Source organism: Budorcas taxicolor, chromosome 7 (assembly GCF_023091745.1).
Source record: "Budorcas taxicolor isolate Tak-1 chromosome 7, Takin1.1, whole genome shotgun sequence".
Taxonomy (NCBI): Eukaryota; Metazoa; Chordata; class Mammalia; order Artiodactyla; family Bovidae; genus Budorcas; species Budorcas taxicolor.
In genome coordinates this window covers 67,543,264-67,564,716 of record NC_068916.1, presented here as the reverse complement: position 1 = coordinate 67,564,716, position 21,453 = coordinate 67,543,264, and the positions used below count along the sequence as shown (strand labels likewise).

The 21,453-nt window shown below is 38.2% G+C and overlaps 1 protein-coding gene across 2 annotated transcripts in view; it reads right to left on the bottom strand.

The window, feature by feature from the left end:
* SGCD (sarcoglycan delta) overlaps nt 1–21,453 on the bottom strand; it is a 613,120-nt gene that overhangs the window by 4,981 nt on the left and 586,686 nt on the right. The gene's annotated exons all lie outside the window — the stretch shown is intronic.

The following is a 21,453-nucleotide window of genomic DNA, read 5'->3' as shown; positions in this document are numbered from 1 at the left end:
TGTTGTTATGACACTAGCAAGTCATAAAGAAATCTCAGGCCTTTCTTAAATAGGCAGTTGTCAAAAGAAGACTCAGGATAGATAAGTTGTTGCTAGGAGTGAGAGGGAAGTGATTCAACTATAAAGGGTAGATGCTTTTTTGGTGACAGAACTGTTCTCTGTCTTGGTTACAGTGGTAGTTACGTACATCCATGTGTTTATAGGAACTTTTTGGACTAATTATACTATCCAACAGTGAATTTTATTGTATGTAAATTAAGTTGAGAGAAAGAATCAGCCACACTCTGTGCTAATTATTGGCACAAAAGAGGATAATGCTTCATAGAAAGTTTTTTGCCTTTCTTATTTGATGCAAAAAATATGAACTAAAACTCATCCTATAAGTATTCTAGATTTTAACACTATCACCCAGTTGAACTGAATGAAGATCCTCTTCCCTGTTACAAATAAAACACTCCAACTTAGAAAGCATAGCTCTCGGCAATGGCCACCAAACCACTCTAAATCAGATCAATTTTCTGCATTTATATTTCTCCATTCCTAATTTTCAAACACTTTGAACATGTTTAAAAGGAACATCACGTCATTTTCTCTGCCAACCGCTGACTCCATGTTTTGCTTCCACCAGCCCCCATGGGTAGGGCACATTCTCATGGGCATCAGTAAGTGGCAAGAAGAGCAAGGCACCAGTGGGGTGCCACCCTGAGTGATTCCAAGCCATACTGCACAGGTGCCAACAAACGGTTCTTCTCCGTTTCCCAGGTCTGGGTCCCTGAAGTCTCTAGTCCTCTGGAAAGGGCTGGCTTGAGCTTCTCTTTCAGTCCTCCTTTCCCTTGTGACCTCACCCCTTTGTGTGTGGCAAAAATCCCCCATCCTACCCCTTCCTCCTCACAACATCTTCACCATGTTGGTGCTGAGCTGAGTATGGTTCCATCTTGGTTTATGGCAAATTTCTTTTGCCTGCAGTTTTTCTCACTAGAACATCTGGGCAAGGAAGGGAGGGTCTTGTCACTAGAACAGCATAGAACGATGTCCCTGCAGTTCAGCCTTGTCTAGGACTTAATCCAACTCAGTCGAGCTCTTCCTATAGCTTACTTCTAAAATCTGCCGATGGTTTTCTGCCATTTTCTTTGCTTCTCTCCTATAAGGTCTGGCTGATTCATACCCCTTATCCTAGCATTGCCTAACCTTCTGTTTTCACTAATATTCATCCCATGGCATAAACTACCCTTCTGACAATACTGCCTACTCACCTCCACATTCGTTCACCATCTTCTCAATGGCACTTCTCCACCTTGATACAGTCCTCAAACCATATTCTCTCTTTCCCTTTCCTTTGATCTTCTCTCCTTCCCTTATTACAATGGTTAACTCAGCTTTTTTTTAAAAAAATTGGAGTATAATTGCTTTACAATGTTCTGTTCATTTCTGTTATACAATGAAGTGAATCAGCTCTATGTATACATATAGCCCTCCCTCTTGAACCCACCCACTCGCCATCCCATCCCTCTAAAGTCACCACAGAGCTTCAAGCTGAACTCCCTGTACTTTATACTAGCTATTTATTTCACACGTGGTAGTATATATGTCAATCATACTCTCCCAGATCGTCCCACCCTTTCCTGCCCCAGCTGTGTCCACATGCCCATTCTTTATGACTGAGTCTCTATTCCTGCCCTGAGAGTAATTCACGACTTCTCCATCCTCAATATACTAGTTTATCTCTAATCTGCACTACTGAAACCTCCCAAGTTTTGTGTCTAACTCCTCCTTTTTTTCCCAGTGTACTTCACACACAAATATATCTTCCTGAAGTCAGTTTTGAATATGCCACTTATCAAAACCCTTGCAAGTTTCTTAGAAAATATAGGAGCTACTGGACATATCCAGCCATTGACAGCTTGGTCTGACCTATTTTGTTAGTGTTATTTCTTGCCACAAACATCAGGTATGCTTTACTGAATACTTAGCAGGTGACTGGGCTCTGCGGGAAGTGTTGTATACTGTGTTATCTCTTTTGGGTATGTGTGTGCTCAGTTGTGTCCGACTCTTTGCAGCCCCATGGGCTGTAGCCTACCAGGCTTCTCTGCCCATGGAATGTTTCATGCAAGAATATTGGAGTGGGGTGCCGTTTCTTACTCTAGGGGATCTTCTTGACCCAGGGATTAAACCTGGATCTCCTGTACTGGGCAGGCAGGTTCTTGACCATCACACCACCTGGGAAGCCTGTTATCTCATTTAATCCTGACAAAATGCTGTGCCTTCAGCACTCCTTTAGTCCTGGTTGTACAAGCAAGGGAGACTAAGGTGAATGACTTCAGGTTGTACATCTAGTAAAAGGGAAAAACCAAGATTCAAACCCCAGTGTGTTGTCCAGTGTATAATATCAGTGCCAGGAAAACTGGACTTCTTTCCTGTGCCTTAGGTCTTCACCCCATGCTTTGTAAGTAAGTGCCAACTCTCTCTTCATGGAATTAGCACTTTTATTTCCAAAACCAACCTCTGTAAATAAGGGTAAGGTGACAGGGAAACTTATTTCCTACCCTAAATGGTTTTCACAGTTTACTGAAATGGTTGACATCAGTGACATCAAAATTCAGGATACAGTGAATGTGTTCCTATTTGATATATATTGTTCAAGGTGAATGGCTGATACAAAATGATAGTTGAGGGGAAAATTTCAAGATAGAAAAACAATGTTTGGAGCCTGGAGAACTTTATCAGCTGGAGCTTTGGCTTTTCAGACAGGCTTAGGAATTCCCTTTACTCTCACCACCTGCTATGGGCTTTGAAATCAGCAGGAGGGCTCCCAGGCCAGAGAAGTGAACTTAGAAATGACCGCTGCCTCTTTCCCTCTCACAGCTTCGGAAGTGACAAGAAACGCGGCTACTCTGCTTCCTAGTGTCAAAGGCTCCAATAAGGTAGAAATGGCAATTCCTTGGCCAGAGACCAAAGGGTAACTGGCTTTGTGTTTCAAACCCCATCTTAACATCCTTTATTGTTCAGGCAAACTTAATAGTATGTGCACAGGCTAAGTCTTTCCAGTGTGACAAAAGCTCCTACAAGAGCCCTGAGGGCCTGCACAGAGCAGATAAAGCACTCTTGTGGTGATTTCAGTCAATTTCTGACCGCAGATTAACAACCATGACTCTGCTGCTTAGTTGGTTATTGAGCAGGGAAAATGGAGGGAGGCTTCCTCCTGATTTGGAAGGTGGTGAAGACTCTTTGAAATGAATACAGCTCCCGATAGGAGCAAATGTGACTCCTCTGGGAGGACTGAAAGAGCCTGAAAATAGACAGAAGCCTAGGAGAGGAGGCCTGAGGCTAGCCTGTGTTGCCCAGGACAGTGGTTCTCAAACTTGAGCAGCAGAATCCCCTGCCAGGCTCCCATGAGTTATATACAGTAGGTTCAGGGTGGTGCCTGAATGCCTGCACTATTGGCAAGTCACAGGTGATGTTGAGCTGATAGTTTGGGGACCACACTTAGAGAACCACTACTCTGAAACAACGTTGTCATACCAGATGTCCACGAAGGCTGGATAGGTTATGTCAGTGAGTGACCCATAAGAAAGCTCGAAGGAAAACTAGTCTCTGAGCAATCATAGATGGCAAGTGATGGAGATGCTTTAGACAGGAGGCAGCTGATATTCTAATCTGGCCTATTATTGCCAGAGCTACTGGTAGAAAACAAAATTCATTTCAAATCATTAAACTGTTGGAATTGATGCAAAGGTTTCTCCAAATATAAGTATGGTAAAAAGAATGACATTGCCATAGAGATTGTGTGTGTGTGTGTGTGTGTGTGTGTGTGTGTGTGTGTGTGTGTGTGCGTGTGTGCGCGCGCGCGTGCGTGCGTGTGCTTAGTCGCGCAGTCATGTCCAACTCTTTGCAACCCGATGGATAGCCCGTCAGGCTCCTCCATCCATGGGATTATCCAGGCAAGAAAACTGGAGTGGGTTGCCATGCCCTCTTCCAGGGGATCTTCCCAACCCAGGTATACTCACCACCTACTTAGCAAAAAAAATTATTTGTAATTCCCTGAGCGTCTTTTCCTAATTCTATCAATTTCCTTCTCTCAAGAGTAACTAGTACTATGAATTTTGCTTACTGTTTTCGTGCTTCTCTTTGTACTATTACATTACTACATTTGCCTGCTTAAATGATACATTCTTCACTATCATGTGTTTTTGAGCTTTATGCACAGAATGTTTCCACTTAGTGATTTATTTATTTTTGGCCTCAACAGTTTGTTCCTGAGGAACAGCCATGCCCGGCTATAATTTATTTGATTCCCTCGGGTTAATCACACATCATGATTTACTGTCCATCCTTTTGCTGGACATTTTGATTGATCCCAAGTTTTTTTTTCCTACTAAGTCATCTCTGATGTGCATCCCGGTGGTTATTTGTAAATTTTCTTTAGGACACACTGGTGAAGAGTGACATTGCTAGCTCCTAGGGTATGCTTATTTACAGCTTTATTATTTTCCCACTAGTAATGTATAGAGTTTATTCTATTTATTCTGTTTCTTGCTAGCATTTGATATTGTTTATTATGAAATGAGTGTGAAATGGGATGATATTGTCTTTTAAATATGCATTTCCTAGTTTAGTAATGGAGGTAAGCATCTTTTTATTTGCTAGTGAGCCATTTGGGACTCTTCTTCAGTGAAATGTCTTTTTTTGTGTGTGATTTTGTGTGAATTATAATCATGCTTTATGTATTCTCAAAAATAATTGTTTAGCAAAAACAATTGATATCTATTGATAATTCCTTCTTTTGAGGCAGTAGCTTATCTTTTCATTTTATGCTTTGCATCTTTGGGTGAACAAAGTTTTATATTTTAATGCCCCAAATTTTATTATCTTTTCCTCTAGCATTTGTGCTTTCTGTGTCTTATTTGAGAAATCCTTCCCTATACTGAAACCATGAAGTTCTCCAATATTATTTTTAAAACTTTTATGTTTTGCTAAGTCTCTAATTCATTGGGTATTCATGTTTGTGTATGGTCTGAGATTGGGGTAAAAACAGATGTAGGTGAAGGATCTCAACATCATATACTGAAAAGCCTATATTTAGGTCTTTCATAAATGATGTTGCCAGACACTTATGGGTCTTTCTAGTCTATTTCATTATTCTATTCATCTATCCCTGTGATAACAATTAAGTGTTTTAACTTACTACAACTTTTAAATTCTTTACATTTCATAAGACAAGTCCTCTTACATTACTTTTTCAAGACAGCTGTGAGGTAGTTAGAATAGGAAAAAGCAGTCCAGAATGGCAGTGGCTAAAAGACAAGGAAGGGAAAAGTCCATGAAACTAGAACAAAGGAAGGTCCGAGGACGGGAGTGAGGACCTCAGAGAAAACAAACAGCATTCCTGGCTAGCCCAATTTACATAAGGCAGGCCCAGGGGGAGGAGAAAAAACAAAACAAAACATAAAAAAGAGGAGCCAAAATTGGGCTGGAGGCTTTTCCCTTCCTTGTCTTTTAGCCTCTGCCTTTCTGGATTCCTTTTCTTATTCTAACTACCTAATTTCAGCATCAAATGAAGGAAGACCTGTAGGAATTTTAGTTGGATTTCTGTTCTCTCCATGATGATTCATCTGTCTCTACTAAGTTTTCTTGGATGTATTTCAATAAAGTTAGACATTTTTTTCCTATGTGGATTCAGCATATCTCTTGTGGCTACTGAAAATGATATTTTGGTTAAAAAGTATTTCTCTTACACTTACTTATTTTTCCTATTGTATTGAGATTCAGGTTTTTGTTTGTTGTTTTCGATATGTTGATCTTATAGTTAACACCTAGGTGAATGAGGCAGGAGGAGAAGGGGACAACAGAAGATGAGATGGTTGGATGGCATCACCGACTCAATGGACGTGAGTTTGAGCAAACTCCAGGAGACGGTGAAAGATACGGAAGTCTGGCATGCTGCAGTCCATGGGGTCACAGAGCCGGACATGACTGAGCGACTGAACAACAACAAATTATCTTATTTTTCATAATTTGTACACAGGTTGATTTTGGTTTTCTTGTTATTGTTTAGTTGCTAAATCATGTCTGACTCTTCTGGAACCCATGGACAGGTTCCTCTGTCCATGGCATTTCCCAGGCAAGAATACTGGAGGGGAGTTGCTGTTTCCTTCTCCGGGGGATCTTCCCAACCCAGGTTTACTTGGTAGGCACTAGTTATTTTATGACAGTTTAATATCTTTTGATTTCTTATACTTTTCATTTCTTTTACTTTCTATACTGTTCTGTCTAGGATTGTCCAATACAGTGCTAATTAATAGTAAGGAAAGGGCAACCTTGCCTTTTCCTGACTTGAAAGGGAAAGCTTTAAAAAATTCACCATTAAGTAAAACTTCTTTGTTCTAGGGTTTTATTTTTGCCCCTGAAATGCTTTTTATCATCATGAGAGTCCCTTTCTATTCTTATTTTGCTAAGAGTTTCTATTATTCATTACTGTGAATTTTATCAAGTACCATTGTATTCTTCATATTTTGAGATAATATACTTAATATATTAATGTGGTGAATTATGAAAATTTTTCAATAATCCACTCAATTTTTGGTATTACCTTAACGCTGTCACTCCGCCTGCAATGCAGGAGAAGAGAAGTCACTCAGTCATGTCTGTCTCTTTACGACCCCATGGACTGTAGCCCACCAGGCTCCTTGATCCATGGGATTTTCCAGGCATGAATACTGGAGTGGGTTGCCATTTCCTTCTCCAGGGGATCTTCCTGACCCAGGGATTGAACCCGGGTCCCTTGCATTGTAGGCAGACGATTTACCATCTGGGTTCAGTCCCTGGCTTGGGAAGATCCCCTGGAGAAGGGAAAGGGTACCGACTCCAGTACTCTGGCCTGGAGAATTCCAGGGACTATACAGTCCATGGGTCGCAAAGAATCGACACCACTGAGTGACTTTCACTTCACTAACGTCATTATATATCATCAATGTCTTTGTCAAATTCTATCACTTTATTCTGAAATTTTTAATGAAAGATTAGATTTATTTACCTCTTGTATATTTAAAATCATTGAGAAACCTGGGCATTGAATGACATATTTTTCCATTTAAAGTTAATTACAGGATTATACATGTTTTATGCTTCTTCTCAGGTTGACTTTGGCAAGTTATCTCTCTTCTTGGTATTTTTTCATTTCATAGAGAGGTTTAAACTTCTTGGCAAAGCTTTTTATAATATTTTCATTTTAAAAACTGTCTCCAGCATTTGTAGTTATGTCTTTTGTTGTTCCAAATATTTATATTCGTGTCTTCTTTTCCCCTTGAGCAGTACTGTCAATTATTAGTCTTTTCAAAGAGCTAACTTTTGCTTTTGTCAACCCTGTGTTATGCTTATTTTTTGTGCTTGAATTTCCCTTGTCTTTTGTTCTAAATAGAACTGCAGAATTATTCTAAGTAAGTTCTAAAATGTGTTGCCGCCTTAGTTAATTAAAATGTTCTGCCTTCTTAATTTTTAATATTTTCATTTAAGGATATGCATCTGGGGGGCAGCATACCAAAGAAGTGTTAATAATATAGGTGTGAATATTTTGCCATTTTAGTATAATTTTTCCTCTGGTAAGTTTTATAGAAGGACTTTGCTTAATTTCTAAATATGTAAGATTTTCTAGTATATATTTCTACTGTATACTTTATTCATTAGTTTTAAACTAATAATCTTACAATAGTTGAAAATATTCTCTTTAATAAATAAATTATTTAAAAATTGAGACTAGATTTTTGGTCCAGTATATGTGAATTTTTAAAAATATTCATGCCTCTCTGAAAAGAATATGTGTTCTGCAGTTGTTGGTGCTATGTTCTATGTCTATTAACTCAAGATATATGCCTGTTTGATCTATTAGTTATAAAGAGAGGTATGTTATTAAATACACACCAGCTTAGGATTCCATGTATAAAATAGTTCTACTTCTTATGTTTTTTGCCTTAAAAGCCATTTTGCCTATTAGTGTAGTTGTTCTGTTTGTCAGTATTTTCCTTGAACACATTATTCTTTTAAATATCATCCATTCTGTATGGTTATATTTTAGATGTGTCTCTCATATTAACTGTATTTTTCAAAAATTTCAGATGTCTTTTTATTAAGGAAAAATTTACATACAATGAAATGCACAGGTTTTTTTTACTTTCACTAAGAGATAAACGTTGTCTATATTTGTACAACACGATGTTTTAATACATGTGTATATTGTGAACCGATTCTTGCAGTTAATTAAACTATCCATCACCTCACATATTTACCTTTTCCCCCATGTGGTAACAATATTTAAAATGTACTCTTTTAGCAAATTTCAAACATATAATACATATAAAACATATAATACATATAAAACATATAATACATATAAAACATTATTTAATAACTATAGTCATCACTGTGCTGTACACTAGCTCTTCTGAACTCATTCAGCTGATAACTGAAAGTATGCACCCTTTATCGAGTCTCTTGATAGTAGATATTTGGTTGTTTTGAGTTTGGGGCTATATTGCATACATCTTTATGAGGATAAAATTTTTCATTTCTCTAAAATAAGTAGCTATGAGTAGAACTATTAGGTTATAGCATAGGTGTGTCTTTGAGAAATGTGCTAAGATAGCATCTAAAATAATCCCTAAAGATCCTTGCCTCCTGGTATTCATGCTTTTAGGTGATTCTGTCTCCTAGATGTGGGCTGGATATGTTGTTGTTCAGTTGCTAAGTCAAGTCCAGCTCTTTGCGACCCCAGAGACTGCAGCATGCCAGGATTCCCTGTCCTTTGCTATCTCCTGGAGTTTGCTCAAACTCATGTCCATTGAGTCGGTAATGGTATCTAATCATCTCATCCTCTGCGGCCCCTTTCTCCTGCCCTCAGTCTTTCCCACTGACAAGGGTCTTTTCCAATGAGTCGGCTCTTTGCATCAGGTGGCCAAAGTATTGGAACTTCAGATTCAGCGTTAGTCCTTCCAATGAATATTCAGGGTTGATTTCCTTTAGGATAGACTGGTTTGATCTCCTTGCTATCCAGGGGACTCTAAAGAGTCTTCTCTAGCACCACAATTCAAAACCATCAATTCTTCAGTGCTCAGCCTTCTTTATGGACCAACTCTCACATCCATACATGACTACTAGAAAAACCATAACTTTGACTATACAGACCTTTGTTGGCAAGGTGATGTCTCTGCTTTCTAATACGCTGTCTAGGTGTGTCATAACTTTCCTTCCAAGGAGCAAGTATACATAGTGGTTTGCTTCTACACAAGTAAAGTGTGCCAGAATGTCACTTAGGAGACTAACTTAAAAAAAGAGTGTGGCTTCCATTTTGGCTTTGTGCTCTCATTCCCTCACTCAAAGAGATGCTATGCTGAGCACTGCCCTATGAAGATATCTGAGAAAATGGGGGAGCCCATTAGCCTGTGAGGAACTGAGGCCCTCAATCCAATAGTCTACAGGAAGCTGAGTCTTACCAACAACTGCATTTATAAATAGATCTTCCTCAAGACAAGCATTTGAAAAGATTGCAGCCCTGGCCCACAGCTTAACTGCAACCTGATAATTGATCTTGAGTGAGAGGCATCACTAAATTGCACCTAGATTTCTGACCCACAGAAACTGAGATAATAAATGTCTTGTTTTTTAAGCTGCTGAATTTTGTACCATCATACATTAATACAATAAGAAAACTGCCAAACTGGTTTCCAAGATACTTGTGCAATTTTTTCTTACCACAAATACTGATGTAATTAAAGCTATCCCAGTGGCTATAAAATGATTCTTCTTTACAAGTTTCATTTCCCTGATGACTAATCATGTTGAGCAGCTTTTCATGTGTTTCTTGGGTATTCGAAGATGTTCTTTTGGGAGAGATCTATTTAAAACTTTTGTGCATTTTTTAAAAAACCATTGGATTATTTGTGTTTTTTTGTTATTGATTTGCTGTATATGCTAGGTAAATTTTTTTGGTGTGTATATATCAACATATCTCTGAAATTTCAGATACATTTTCAGAAAATTCAGATATGCATGTATATCTGAATATGTTCCTATATCTAAAATCTATTTATCTATCTGTATAAAGTATTTTCTCTCAATCGATGACTTCCTTCATTTTTAAATAATGTCTTCCGATGAGTGTCAATTTATCATATTTTTATGTTTAGTACTTCTGTACCTTCCCTAATAAATCATCACCTACCCCAAGGATACATTAGTGTTCCTTGTCTTTTGCTAGAAGCTTTATAGTTTTAGTTTTACATCTAGATTTATAATCCATTGTGAATTAGTTTCTTAGAGTTGAGGTTCACTTTTTCCCCAGTAGGTTTATCTAGTTGTTCCAGCACCATTTACTGAAAAAAAATTAATCTTTTCTCTACTGAATAGCACTGATGCTTTTGTTGAAAATCAATTAACCATACCTATATAGACCTATTTTTACACTCTCTACTCTGTTCCATTTATCTATTTGCCTCAGTTCAGTTCAGTTGCTCAGCCGTGTCCAACGCTTTGTGACCCCATGTACCGCAGTATGCCAGGCCTCCCTGTCCGTCCTTATGCTAACACCAGACTGTCTTGTTTGATACAACTTTGGAAGAAGTCAGAATTAGCTAAAGTGAGCTCTTTAGCTTTTGCAAAAGGAAAACATTGGTTTAGCTTTTCTAGATTCTTTCCTTTTCCATTTGTCTTAAAGGCCTGTTGGCAATTTGATTGGGATTGTGTTGAATCCATAGATCAGTTCTGAGGAGAGTGGATACCTTAATAATATTGAGTCTTTAATGGATTTTCTTTTAAAATGTAACAATCCAGATATTCTTGATTTATCTGTATGTATTATTAGGGGTTTTGGTTCTGTGTTGTTTAATCCAGCCAGATTATTGCTTATTCAGTGTTTATGTAGATCTATTAATATGCATTTCCACTTTCTATCTTTATTTTTTCTGTCTTCGTAAACCTCCCTTTCTTAAAACCAAGAAAATTTTTGACATTTTCTTTTAGTGAGAGTTTGCTGGGGCAAATCCTCAGTTTTATTTTTCTGAAATAATTTTTTAATCGGCCTTCTTTGGTAAAAGAGATTTTTCTTTGGATGTGTCACGCTGTGCTGATAGTTATTTTCTCTCAGGAATTGAGGATTATTCCTCTGTATTCTGGTTCTCACTATTGTGGTTAAGTAGTCAGCTGTCAATCTATCTTCAGTTCTAGAACTTCCATTTGTTCTTTTCTCTCCAGATGCTCTTTTGCAATGTTATTTTGATGTGCCTAGATGTGGATTCAATTTTATTTGCTCTCCCTGAATTTTTTTCTACTTTCTAAATTTGTAGTTTTGTGTCTTTCATCACTTCTGAACAACACTCAGCTGATACGTCTTTGAAAATGGTTTTTGCTCTGTTCTCTCTCTTTTCATGCTGAATCTTGGATTAGACATTTGCATTATTCTGCCTCTCTGCTTCCTGGATGATTCTTTAGACACAGTCTCATGTTCGTTTAATTTTCTTCTTATTATTTTTCATCACATCCAGTGGAGTGTTGCTTTTTGAGATTATATTTTCATTTTTAGAAAATCTCTATTGCTCAGTTGTTAGCCGTTTTTATATTCCTTTGTTTTTTATTCTTTCAATTTTCTTTTGTTTCTCTACTCATAGTGAACATATTACTTTATATTTTCTCTGCTAATTCTCATATTGGAAACTTCTGTGCATCTAAATTGGCTGCCTGTTTCAATGCTCTCTTGCTAATGGTGCCTTGCTTCTGAGGACATACCATACTTTTTGCCTCTGTGGCTTTCTGTGTCTTGGATCTTAATTTGCTGAAGTTATCAGAGACCTACTTTTAAGGTGATTTTCTCTAGAGAGGGTTTGCATCTGTTTCCATTGGTCACTGATGCCACCTTCAGTTTGGGCCTAGTGTAAACTAATTTCTTTCCTTGAGGTCTCGGAACCAACCAGGTAATATGAATTCAGGCAGAGGGAGGGTCAATTTGAAGTTACCAAGCCTTGGAGAAATTTTTCTCTCCAGTGCTGAAGTTAAAAACTGGCTATTTCGCTTGCAATCCTCAGGGTGGAAAAGTCAGAGGAAGGCAAGACCAGGTAGGCTGAATTCTGTTTCATCTGTACATTGAGGGTTTGGTACATTGGGGTCCCATTTAAATCTGTGGTATCTCTAAATGGATTACTTCCATTCAGTGGACACTGAGATTTTTCTCATGTTCCCATGTTCCCTCAGTCCATAAAACAAGCTGAATTTCATCTAGTTTAGTAAAATCTATAAAGTTATGGGTGATTTCCATGCTCAGATTACTTCTCTGGGTTCCTATGTTTTAGCTTTTGGACTGTGACTAATACATCATTTCTAGCTCATGAATACATTTAAAATATTTTAAAAACATTTTTGCCATTGGTTTTAATTCTTTTCAACCAGAACAACTGGTTAAAGGACTTGCACTACTCTACCATTGTACTCTAGAGGTCCAGGTTTCTGGCTTTTCAAATGATGGACTTGGGAACTGTATAGTAAAATCAACTCTCCTTTAAAGGTTGGCAAATAATAATTATTTTCATTTCTTATGTTAAGAAATGTTTCTCAGTGTTTCCATTAAAAAAATTTTATATTGGAATATAGTTGATTAACAATGTGTTAGTTTCCGGTGTATAGCAAAGTGCTTCACTTATACATATATATATTCTTTTTCAAATTCTTTTCCCATTTAGGTTATTACAGAGTACTGAGCAGAGTTCCTTGTGCTATACACTAGGTCTTTGTTAGTTATCTATTTTAAATATATTAGTGTGTACATGCCAATCCCAATCTATCCCTTCCCCACTCCCCTCACTCCCTCTGGTAACTGTAAATTCATGCTCTAAGTCTGTGAGTCTGTTTCTCTTTTGTAAATAAATTTATTTGTATCATTTTTAAGATTCTATATATAAGAGTTGGGCTTCCCTCATAGCTCAGTTGGTAAAGAATCTGCCTGCAATGCAGGAGACCTGGGTTCTATCCCTGGGTCGGGAAGATCCTCTGGAGAAGGAAATGGCAATCCACTCCAGTGTTCTTGCCTGGAAAATCCCATGGACAGAGGAGCCTGGTGGGCTATAGTCCACGGGGCCACAAGAGTTGGACACGACTTAGTGACTAAATCACCAAGAGGTTCTAGTGACTAGCTACATATAAGAGTTACAATGATATTTGTCTTTCTCTGATTTACTTAATTTAGTATGATAATCTCCAGGTCCATTTATGTTGCTGTAAATGGCATTATTTCATTCCATTTAACAGCTGAATAATATTCCATTGTGTATATATACCACATCTTCCTTATTCATCTGTAGATGGACACCTAGGTTGCTTCCACATCTTGGCTATTGTAAATAGTGCTTAAATGAACATTGGTATTCATGTATCTTTTCAAATTATGGTTTTCTCTGATATATGCCTAGGAGTGGGATTGCTGGATTATATAGCTCCATTTTTAGCTTTTTAAGGAGCCTCCATAATGTTCTCCTTAATGGTTGTAACAATTTACATTCTCATCAACAGTGTTTTCTCCACACTCTCTCTAGCATTTATTGTTTGAAGATTTTTTAATGATGGCCATTCTGACTAGTATGAGGTGATATCTCTCTTGATTTGCATATCTCTGATAATTATGTTGAGCATCTTGTCATGTGCTTCTTGGTCATTTGTATGTCCTCTTTGGAGAAATGTCTAGTTAGATCTTCCACCCATTTTTTATTAGGTTGCTTGTTCTTTTTGACATTGAGCCAGCTGAGCTGTTTGTAAATTTTGGAGATTAATCCCTTGTTGATCCCATCATTTGCAAATATTTTCTACCATTCTGTGGGTTGTTTTTTCATTTTGTTTATGGTTTGCTGTGCAAAAGCTTTTGAGTTTAATTAGGATCTATTTGTTTCTTTTTGTTTTTATTTCCATTACTCTTGGAGAAGGATCAAAAAAGATATTTCTGTAATTTGTGTCAAAGTGTTCTGCCTATGTTTTCCTCTAAGAGTTTTATAGTATCTAGTCTTACATTTAGATCTTTAGTCCAATTTGAGTTTATTTTGTGTATGGTGTTAAACAATGTTCTAATTTCATTCTTTTATCAGTGCAAGAAAAGGAGATAGGAGTCTGTGGTTATGCAGGTGGGAGAAGACTCATTTCATCATCATACCCAAATCAGCATCAAGGATGATTTCTAGCGTTTGGTGATGGTCAGCCACAAAGATAGGGAACAATGTAAAAAGGACACTTACAGTGTCTTGTGAGTTGAGTGTTAGAGAAGTTGATTTGAAGGTGTTTGAGAACATCAAGTGACCAGGTGGATTACAGGGCTAGAGACGGAAAAGTGAGAGGCATGTTTGATCATTGTTGGTGTATATCTGTGTTGCTGTGGCAATGGTATAGTTGCTTATACACTCCAAAACAGTCCACTTCTATGGAGTGGCAGCTGAGTTGGTTTGGCTGGTGAGACTAGGAACTATTGTTCTGGCCAAGTCAGGATGGTGTCCTCTGAAATCATCTCTTTCTATAGCTGGGGACAAAGGAAAGTCCTGACCAGAGTCCAAAGTGCCCAGACTCTCCTGGTTCCCCTCTGACATGGTTTCGTAGGTCTAGTGCGGCCAGGAAATATGACAAGGAGAAAAACTGGTTGTGTCTCTTTGGTTAATGAAACCCTGGAAAGATGTTTTCTCTGTCAAAACCTGATGTTTTCTGGCACATTTCTGCATGGATTTGAAACCTCCTCTTCTCTGCTCAAATTTCATTTCAAGGACTTGTGAAACATGGGGTGGTGATACTTGGGAATGCCATGAATCAGAAATACCCACAAAACTTTAAATGCTATCACAGGTCTGTTTTTAAATCTCAGAGAATAATTTATTTGCTCTTGGCATTATCAGTTTGTTCTCCCCGTTTCAAGCTCATTTTTTGTTGAAATTGTTTTTGTAGAAACAGTGATTATTTATCCAGATTTCTTGTTTTCATTTCCTTCATCATAAGTATCTACGTTAATCACTTCCAAACCGAGACAAGTGTTTAGATCATATTTTGTTCCCATCCTCAGAGAATGGAAACAGTGGCTTTTGTTACTTTGGGAATGACCTTCGAAACATCATAAAAACCAAGTAATGTATGTGGTAACTGAAATAGAAGGTTAGCACCCCCGTCCTTCTTAGGAAACAAGATTCACAGTGACACCAACACCTAAAATGACTGTGTATGTTCTAAGTTTGAGGAAAAGTGTAATACAAATTTATAATAGAAAGGAAAATGACTTAGAAAGAACTGGTGGGAGAGAACATAAAGTTTGTGGCATTTTGGTTAAAGAAACTGCTTTTAGGGAGTTCTTGGATTGGCTGATGTCAGGGACTAGGAAATTTCAATCTGGTAAGAACCACATGGGGGAGCTTTCAAAACCTGGGTCATGCCCACACAAACTAAATGAGAATGCTGAGACATTGTTGTCATGATGGTTGAAACCACTGACTTAGCAGATCTATGCGTGAGTTGTAGATAGACAAACTTTACTATGGAACCCTACCATCCTACTGATGAGAACAGAATAGTTAGTAATTCAGGCTGGGACCAGAGCAGCTAAGTTGATAAATGGAAACCTCAGTGCCTACTTAATGGGCCCATTGTACTATCTGAGCAACTGCATTTCTCTGTTGCTTATCCAATGATATTATATATATGAAACTTCAATCAGTGGGATTTCGTTACTCAAAGAATGTGTGTAACTGTCAAACAATTTCTTCATTGATCTTAAGTTCATTAGCTCTCACTGAATCTTTAAGAGCTCAAAGTTGAATTCCTATTTAAAGAAAAGTGCTTTAAAAATCACTCCCATATTTCAGTTGGGCTATTTGAGAAACACTAATGAACCAACAGTAATTCTCAAGAACCTGATTTGAATCAGTGTAATGGGCCATTTAAATTAATGCTGAGAGAGATTTTGATACTTGACAACTTTCAGAGCATAGTATTGGGTTCCATCATGTTAAACACCGTGGCCCATTCTATTGTCAACTTGAAAATTCATAATTGAATTTTCAATTGATGGGATAATTTTAAACTGAAAATCTTTAATTTTCAGTTGATGTGACGTCTGACTTCAGTTTCCTAAAAACCACTGTGACTCACCCTGTATTTTTGAGTCATTCTTTTACATAGCCCGATTCAAAGTAACCTCAGAGGTCTCAAATGAAAGCCCAATGTCAAGTTTTAGCAACATAATGAGATTCACATGCCATTAGCAAATGCATATTTTAAGCCCTGCATATTGGGTGCTTTTCATATACTTAATACCATCTGGTATTCACTACCAGCCCCAGGGAGATTCAGAGAGGTCAGCTGTCATGCTCCATTCTCAATGTCTGCATCTCCATTCTTTTCCTGCAAATAGGTTCATCAGTATCTTTTCTACATTCTGTTCAGTCAAGTTCAGTTCGGTCGCTCAATCTTGTCCGACTCTTTGCGACCCCATGGACTGCAGCATGCAGGGCCTCCCTGTCCGTCACCAACTCCTGGAGTTCACTCAGACTCATGTCCATTGAGTCAGTGATGCCATCCAACCATTTCAGCCTCTGTCGTCCCCTTCTCTTTCCGCCTTCAATCTTTCCCAGCATCAGGATCTTTTCCAATGAGTCAGCGTTTCACATCAGGTGGCCAAAGTATTGGAGTTTCAGCTTCAACATCAGTCCTTCCAATGAATATTCAGGACTGATCTCCTTTAGGATGGACTGGTTGGATCTCCTTGCAGTCCAAGGGAGTCTCTACAGTCTTTTCCAACACCACAGTTCAAAAGCCTCAACTCTTTGGCCCTTTCTTTATAGTCCAACTCTCACATCCATATGTGACTACTGGAAAAACCATATACCCTTGACTAGATGGACCTTTGTTGGCAAAGTAATGTCTCTGCTTTTTAATATGCTGTTTAGGTTGGTCATAACTTTCCTTCCAAGGAGCAAGCGTCTTTTAATTTCATGGCTGCAGTCACCATCTGCAGTGATTTTAGAGTCCAAAAAAATAATGTCAGTCACTGTTGCCATTGTTTCCCCATCTATTTGCCATGAAGTGATGGGACCAGAAGCCATGATCTTCGTTTTCTGAATGTTGAACTTTAAGCCAACTTTTTCACTCTCTTCCTCTTTCACTTTCATCAAGAGGCTCTTTAGTTCTTCTTCACTTTCTGCCTTAAGGGCGGTGTCATCTGCATATCTGAGGTTATTGGTATTTCTCCTGGCAATCTTGATTCCAGCTTGTGCTTCTTCCAGCCCAGCATTTCTCATGATGTACTCTGCATAGAAGTTAAGTAAGCAAGGTGACAATATACAGCCTTGACATACTCCTTTTCCTATTTGGAACCAGTCTGTTGTTCCATGTCCACTTCTAACTGTTGCTTCCTGACCTGCATATAGGTTTTTCAAGAGGCAGGTCAGGTGGTCTGGTATTCCCATCTCTTTCAGAATTTTCCACAGTTTATTGTGATCCACACAGTTAAAGGCTTTGGTATAGTCAATAAAGCAGAAATAGATGTTTTTCTGAAACTCTCTTGCTTTTTTGATGAGCCAGTGGATGTTGGCAATTTGATCTCTGGTTCCTCTGCCTTTTCTAAAACCAGCTTGAACATCTGGAAGTTCATGGTTCACGTACTGTTGAAGGCTGGCTTGGAGAAGTTTGAGAGTTACTTTGCTAGTGTGTGAGATGAGTGCAATTGTGCAGTAGTTTGAGCATTCTTTAGCATTGCCTTTCTTTGGGATTGGAATGAAAACTGACCTTTTCCAGTCCTGTGGCCACTGCTGAGTTTTGTGTTAATATATGATATCTGTTTTTCTCTGACTTACTTTACTCATATAATAGGCTCTAGGTTTATCCACCTTACTATCACTGAGTCAAATTCATTCCTTTTTATGGCTGAGTAATATTCCATTGTATAGGTACCACAACTTCTTTATCCATTCATCTGTTGATGGACATCTAGGTTACTTTCATGTTCTGGCTATTGTAAATAGTGCTGCAGTGAACACTGGGGTACAAGTGTCTTTTGTGGACACAGTTGAAGGAGAGTGTAGAATGAATTTGGAAAGTAGCATTAGCATATATATATTACCATGTGTAAAATAGACAATGAGTGGGAAGCTGCTGTATAGCACAGGGATCCCAACCTGGTGCTCTGTGATGATATTGAGGGATAGGATGGAGGCTGAAGGAGGAAGGTACATTTAGTTATGACCAATTTATGATGTTGTACAGCAGAAACCAATACAACATTGTAAAGCAATTTTTGTCCAATTTAGAAAAGTGTAAGTAGGGGATCACACCATTTTCTGTTAAAGTCTCAAAGGGAAACTAAGTAAAAGTTCATCCATTTCTAAAAAAAAAAATGTCATGGTCCAGGCCACATGCCTAGAGAGTTGTAGATCAAACCCAAGCACCCTGATTCCTGGTTAGTCCACGGTGCTGGTCATTGAAAATTAGTTCCATGTACTGGGTGGAGGTCTCACCCAGTAACTTGTGCTGTAATATGGAGTCTCCATAGTGGTACTCCACATTATAAAACAAGCACCCTAGTTATCCTGAGGTTTTCTTCACTAGACCTTCCTGTGGACTTGAGACCTCCCTGTGCCCCTGGACAGCTGGTAGAGCCACTTGTCCATCCTCCACTATGCTCCTTGGTATGTCTGTTTCCTTCTCACGCTTCAGTCAGTGGCCTCCCTGCAGGCCACTGAAGACAATTTGTAATTACTTGTCCGTTTCCCTGTTTTAGTCTCTTTCTTGCTCTAGACTAAACTCTACAAAGGTAGTAATTATACTATATTTATGCCCAGCATCAAGAATGTTACCTGGCATTTAATAATTATTTGTTGAATCAGTGTCCCTCTTAGATTCTATTACCTAGCATTGAATACAGTGCTGTGAGTATGTTCTGAGTAAGATCCAAGACAAAAAAAACAAAACAAAACAACAAAAAAAACACTCTTCCCTTACCATCTTGGTATGATTCTGGACAATTTATTATTGCAGTCTAATAACATTAAATTTGGAGGTCACATGAGTGTTCATACTGAGTTTAGACCCAAACCAAATTTTATATCTCTCTCTCCCTTAGTTTGTGGCCCATTTTGCTAGTAACTACCCCATTCTGACTTGTTCTATTAGGGTTGTAGTTGGTTTCATGTAATATGTTCCTTTTAGATTGTCCATGAAGGCCATAGCTCCCCCTCTTAAATATTTTAATCTTTCTTGGATAGGAATAAAGGATAATGTTTAAAGCTTGAGCTTTAGAATCATGATTTTGAGTCCAAGCACCTCCATCTGATGGGTGTTTGATTAAAACAAACAAAAAAAAGGCTTACCTACTTTTCCAAAGTTTTTATTGAATTTGTTACAATACTGCTTCTGTTTTATGTTTTGTTTTTTTTTGTCCCTGAAGCATGTGGGATCTTAGCTCCTCGACCAGAGGTCAAACCAGCAACCCCTACACAGCAAAGTCTTCACTGGACTGCCAGGGAAGTCCCTAACTAAGCCTTTTTGAGGCTCAGCAGATTCTCATATTCTGTAGGGATGAGAGTATCTCCCTCCCAAGACTGTTAGGAAGCTTAAATGTGGAAATATAGATGATGACATTTTCATCAAGTACATAGGCTGTGGTGATAGGTGATAGCTTATATTACTGTATTTATCCAGATAAAAATGAAATACCTATTCATTTCCACTCCTAAACTGGTTAGAATAGATGATTCTTTTTCCGTTTTTTTCCTCCCCTAAACCCCTATGGGTTTCTTAACATTTCATTATCCATAGGAGACATCCTGGTTTACACAGTGGCCCCATGCAGACTTTGAAAAGAGCTTGGATGTCAAAAATTTCAAAGGTAAGTGACTTAGAAGTCCATTTTTCTTCCATACTCTATGTTTCCTGTTTTAAGATTTACTAAAATGTCAGTGACTTTGAGAGGGGAAAACTCTTGACAGGTTTGGGTAGAATTTGTCAGTTACTTCTGCCAGAGGTAAAAACTGATCACAAATATTGTGCATTAGGAATCTAACATGTGCTTCTGAATGGTGATTAGATGCTTGGATTTTGCAGGAAATCATGTTTCTCACAACCTGAGGTTTCCAAGTTGACTGCATATAAAACCACAGACATCATAATTGCTCTTTCCAGAGAAACTCTCTAGTTCTGCATCCTACCATCTCCAAAATATTACATTCCTTGCATTTGGAGATTCTTTCTCAAGTGAGATAAAAACCAAGTAATTGATTTGCATATCAAAGAAATGATGAACATTTCCACACTATTAATGAGTAATAACTTTCCAGTCTTTTCAATAAGACCTAATGCTCTCAGAATGTTTAACGACCCGTGCAGCTAACCTGACTCCATGTGCAACAAAGAGCTAAGCTGTCAGTTATTTTAATTAAGAATGAAAATTAAGAAATATTATTTAGATTTCTCCTTTAAATGAAATCACTAGCTTTGATCAGAAGTAGAAGTCAGTTCAGCCCCTTGGCATTAACTTGCTACATGGCCATGGGGACCTGGTCTCTTGCACACAACGAGGAGACTGGGGCAGCAAAGGGAAGGCTGCCTTGCTCAGCCCTAAAATATACCTCATTACAGATTTTGGAAGATGAATAGCAAATGAGTGTGTTACCTGACATGATTATCATGAAAGAGCTCTCCTACCCTGAGTGAGGTTGTCACGATATCTTCATCCTCAGTGCTAACAGTCAGTAGACATCTTAAAGAATTCTCTGTATCTGTTTGTTTACATGTTGTACAGGAAAACTCTGGGCTTCCCAGGTGGCTGAAGTGGTAAAGAATCTGTGTGCAAGTGGAGGAGATCCCCTAGGGGAGGAAGTGGCAACCCACTCCAGTATTCTTGCCAGGATAATTACAGTCCATGGGGTCATAAAGAGTTGGATACGAGTGAAGCAACTGAGCATGCATCCACGAGAACCTCTATCTGTGGGGACCTACAGGTGAGCTACATAGTTCCTAGAAGACTAAAAAGTGAAAGTTAATATTTCATATGTGAATAACTATGCTTAATTCAAGTTTAATTTTGTAAAAGATGATTCATATAAAAGTATAGCTAAAAAATATTGCATACGTACCATGTGTTCTAGGAACTGAGCTCAGTAAAACAATTCTAGAAGGAAGTCATTACAGCATTATTGTTAATGATCCTAGTTTGAAAGTGAGTTTCTGGGGGGGATGATAAGCCTAAGGTTACATCACTAGGAGGAAGCAGCAGAGATGTTTCAACCACAGCTCTCGCACCAGAAAGCATACTTCTAAATGCTACTCTAAAACTGCCTTTATTGACTGGGAATGAACATTACAGTAACAGGATGAAGTGTTAGGGCTTGGGGGTAAAAGTAAATTATAATAAAAACTTACAGAGCGCTTTGTGTTGAAAGGCATTTTAGATAATGTGTGTCTGTT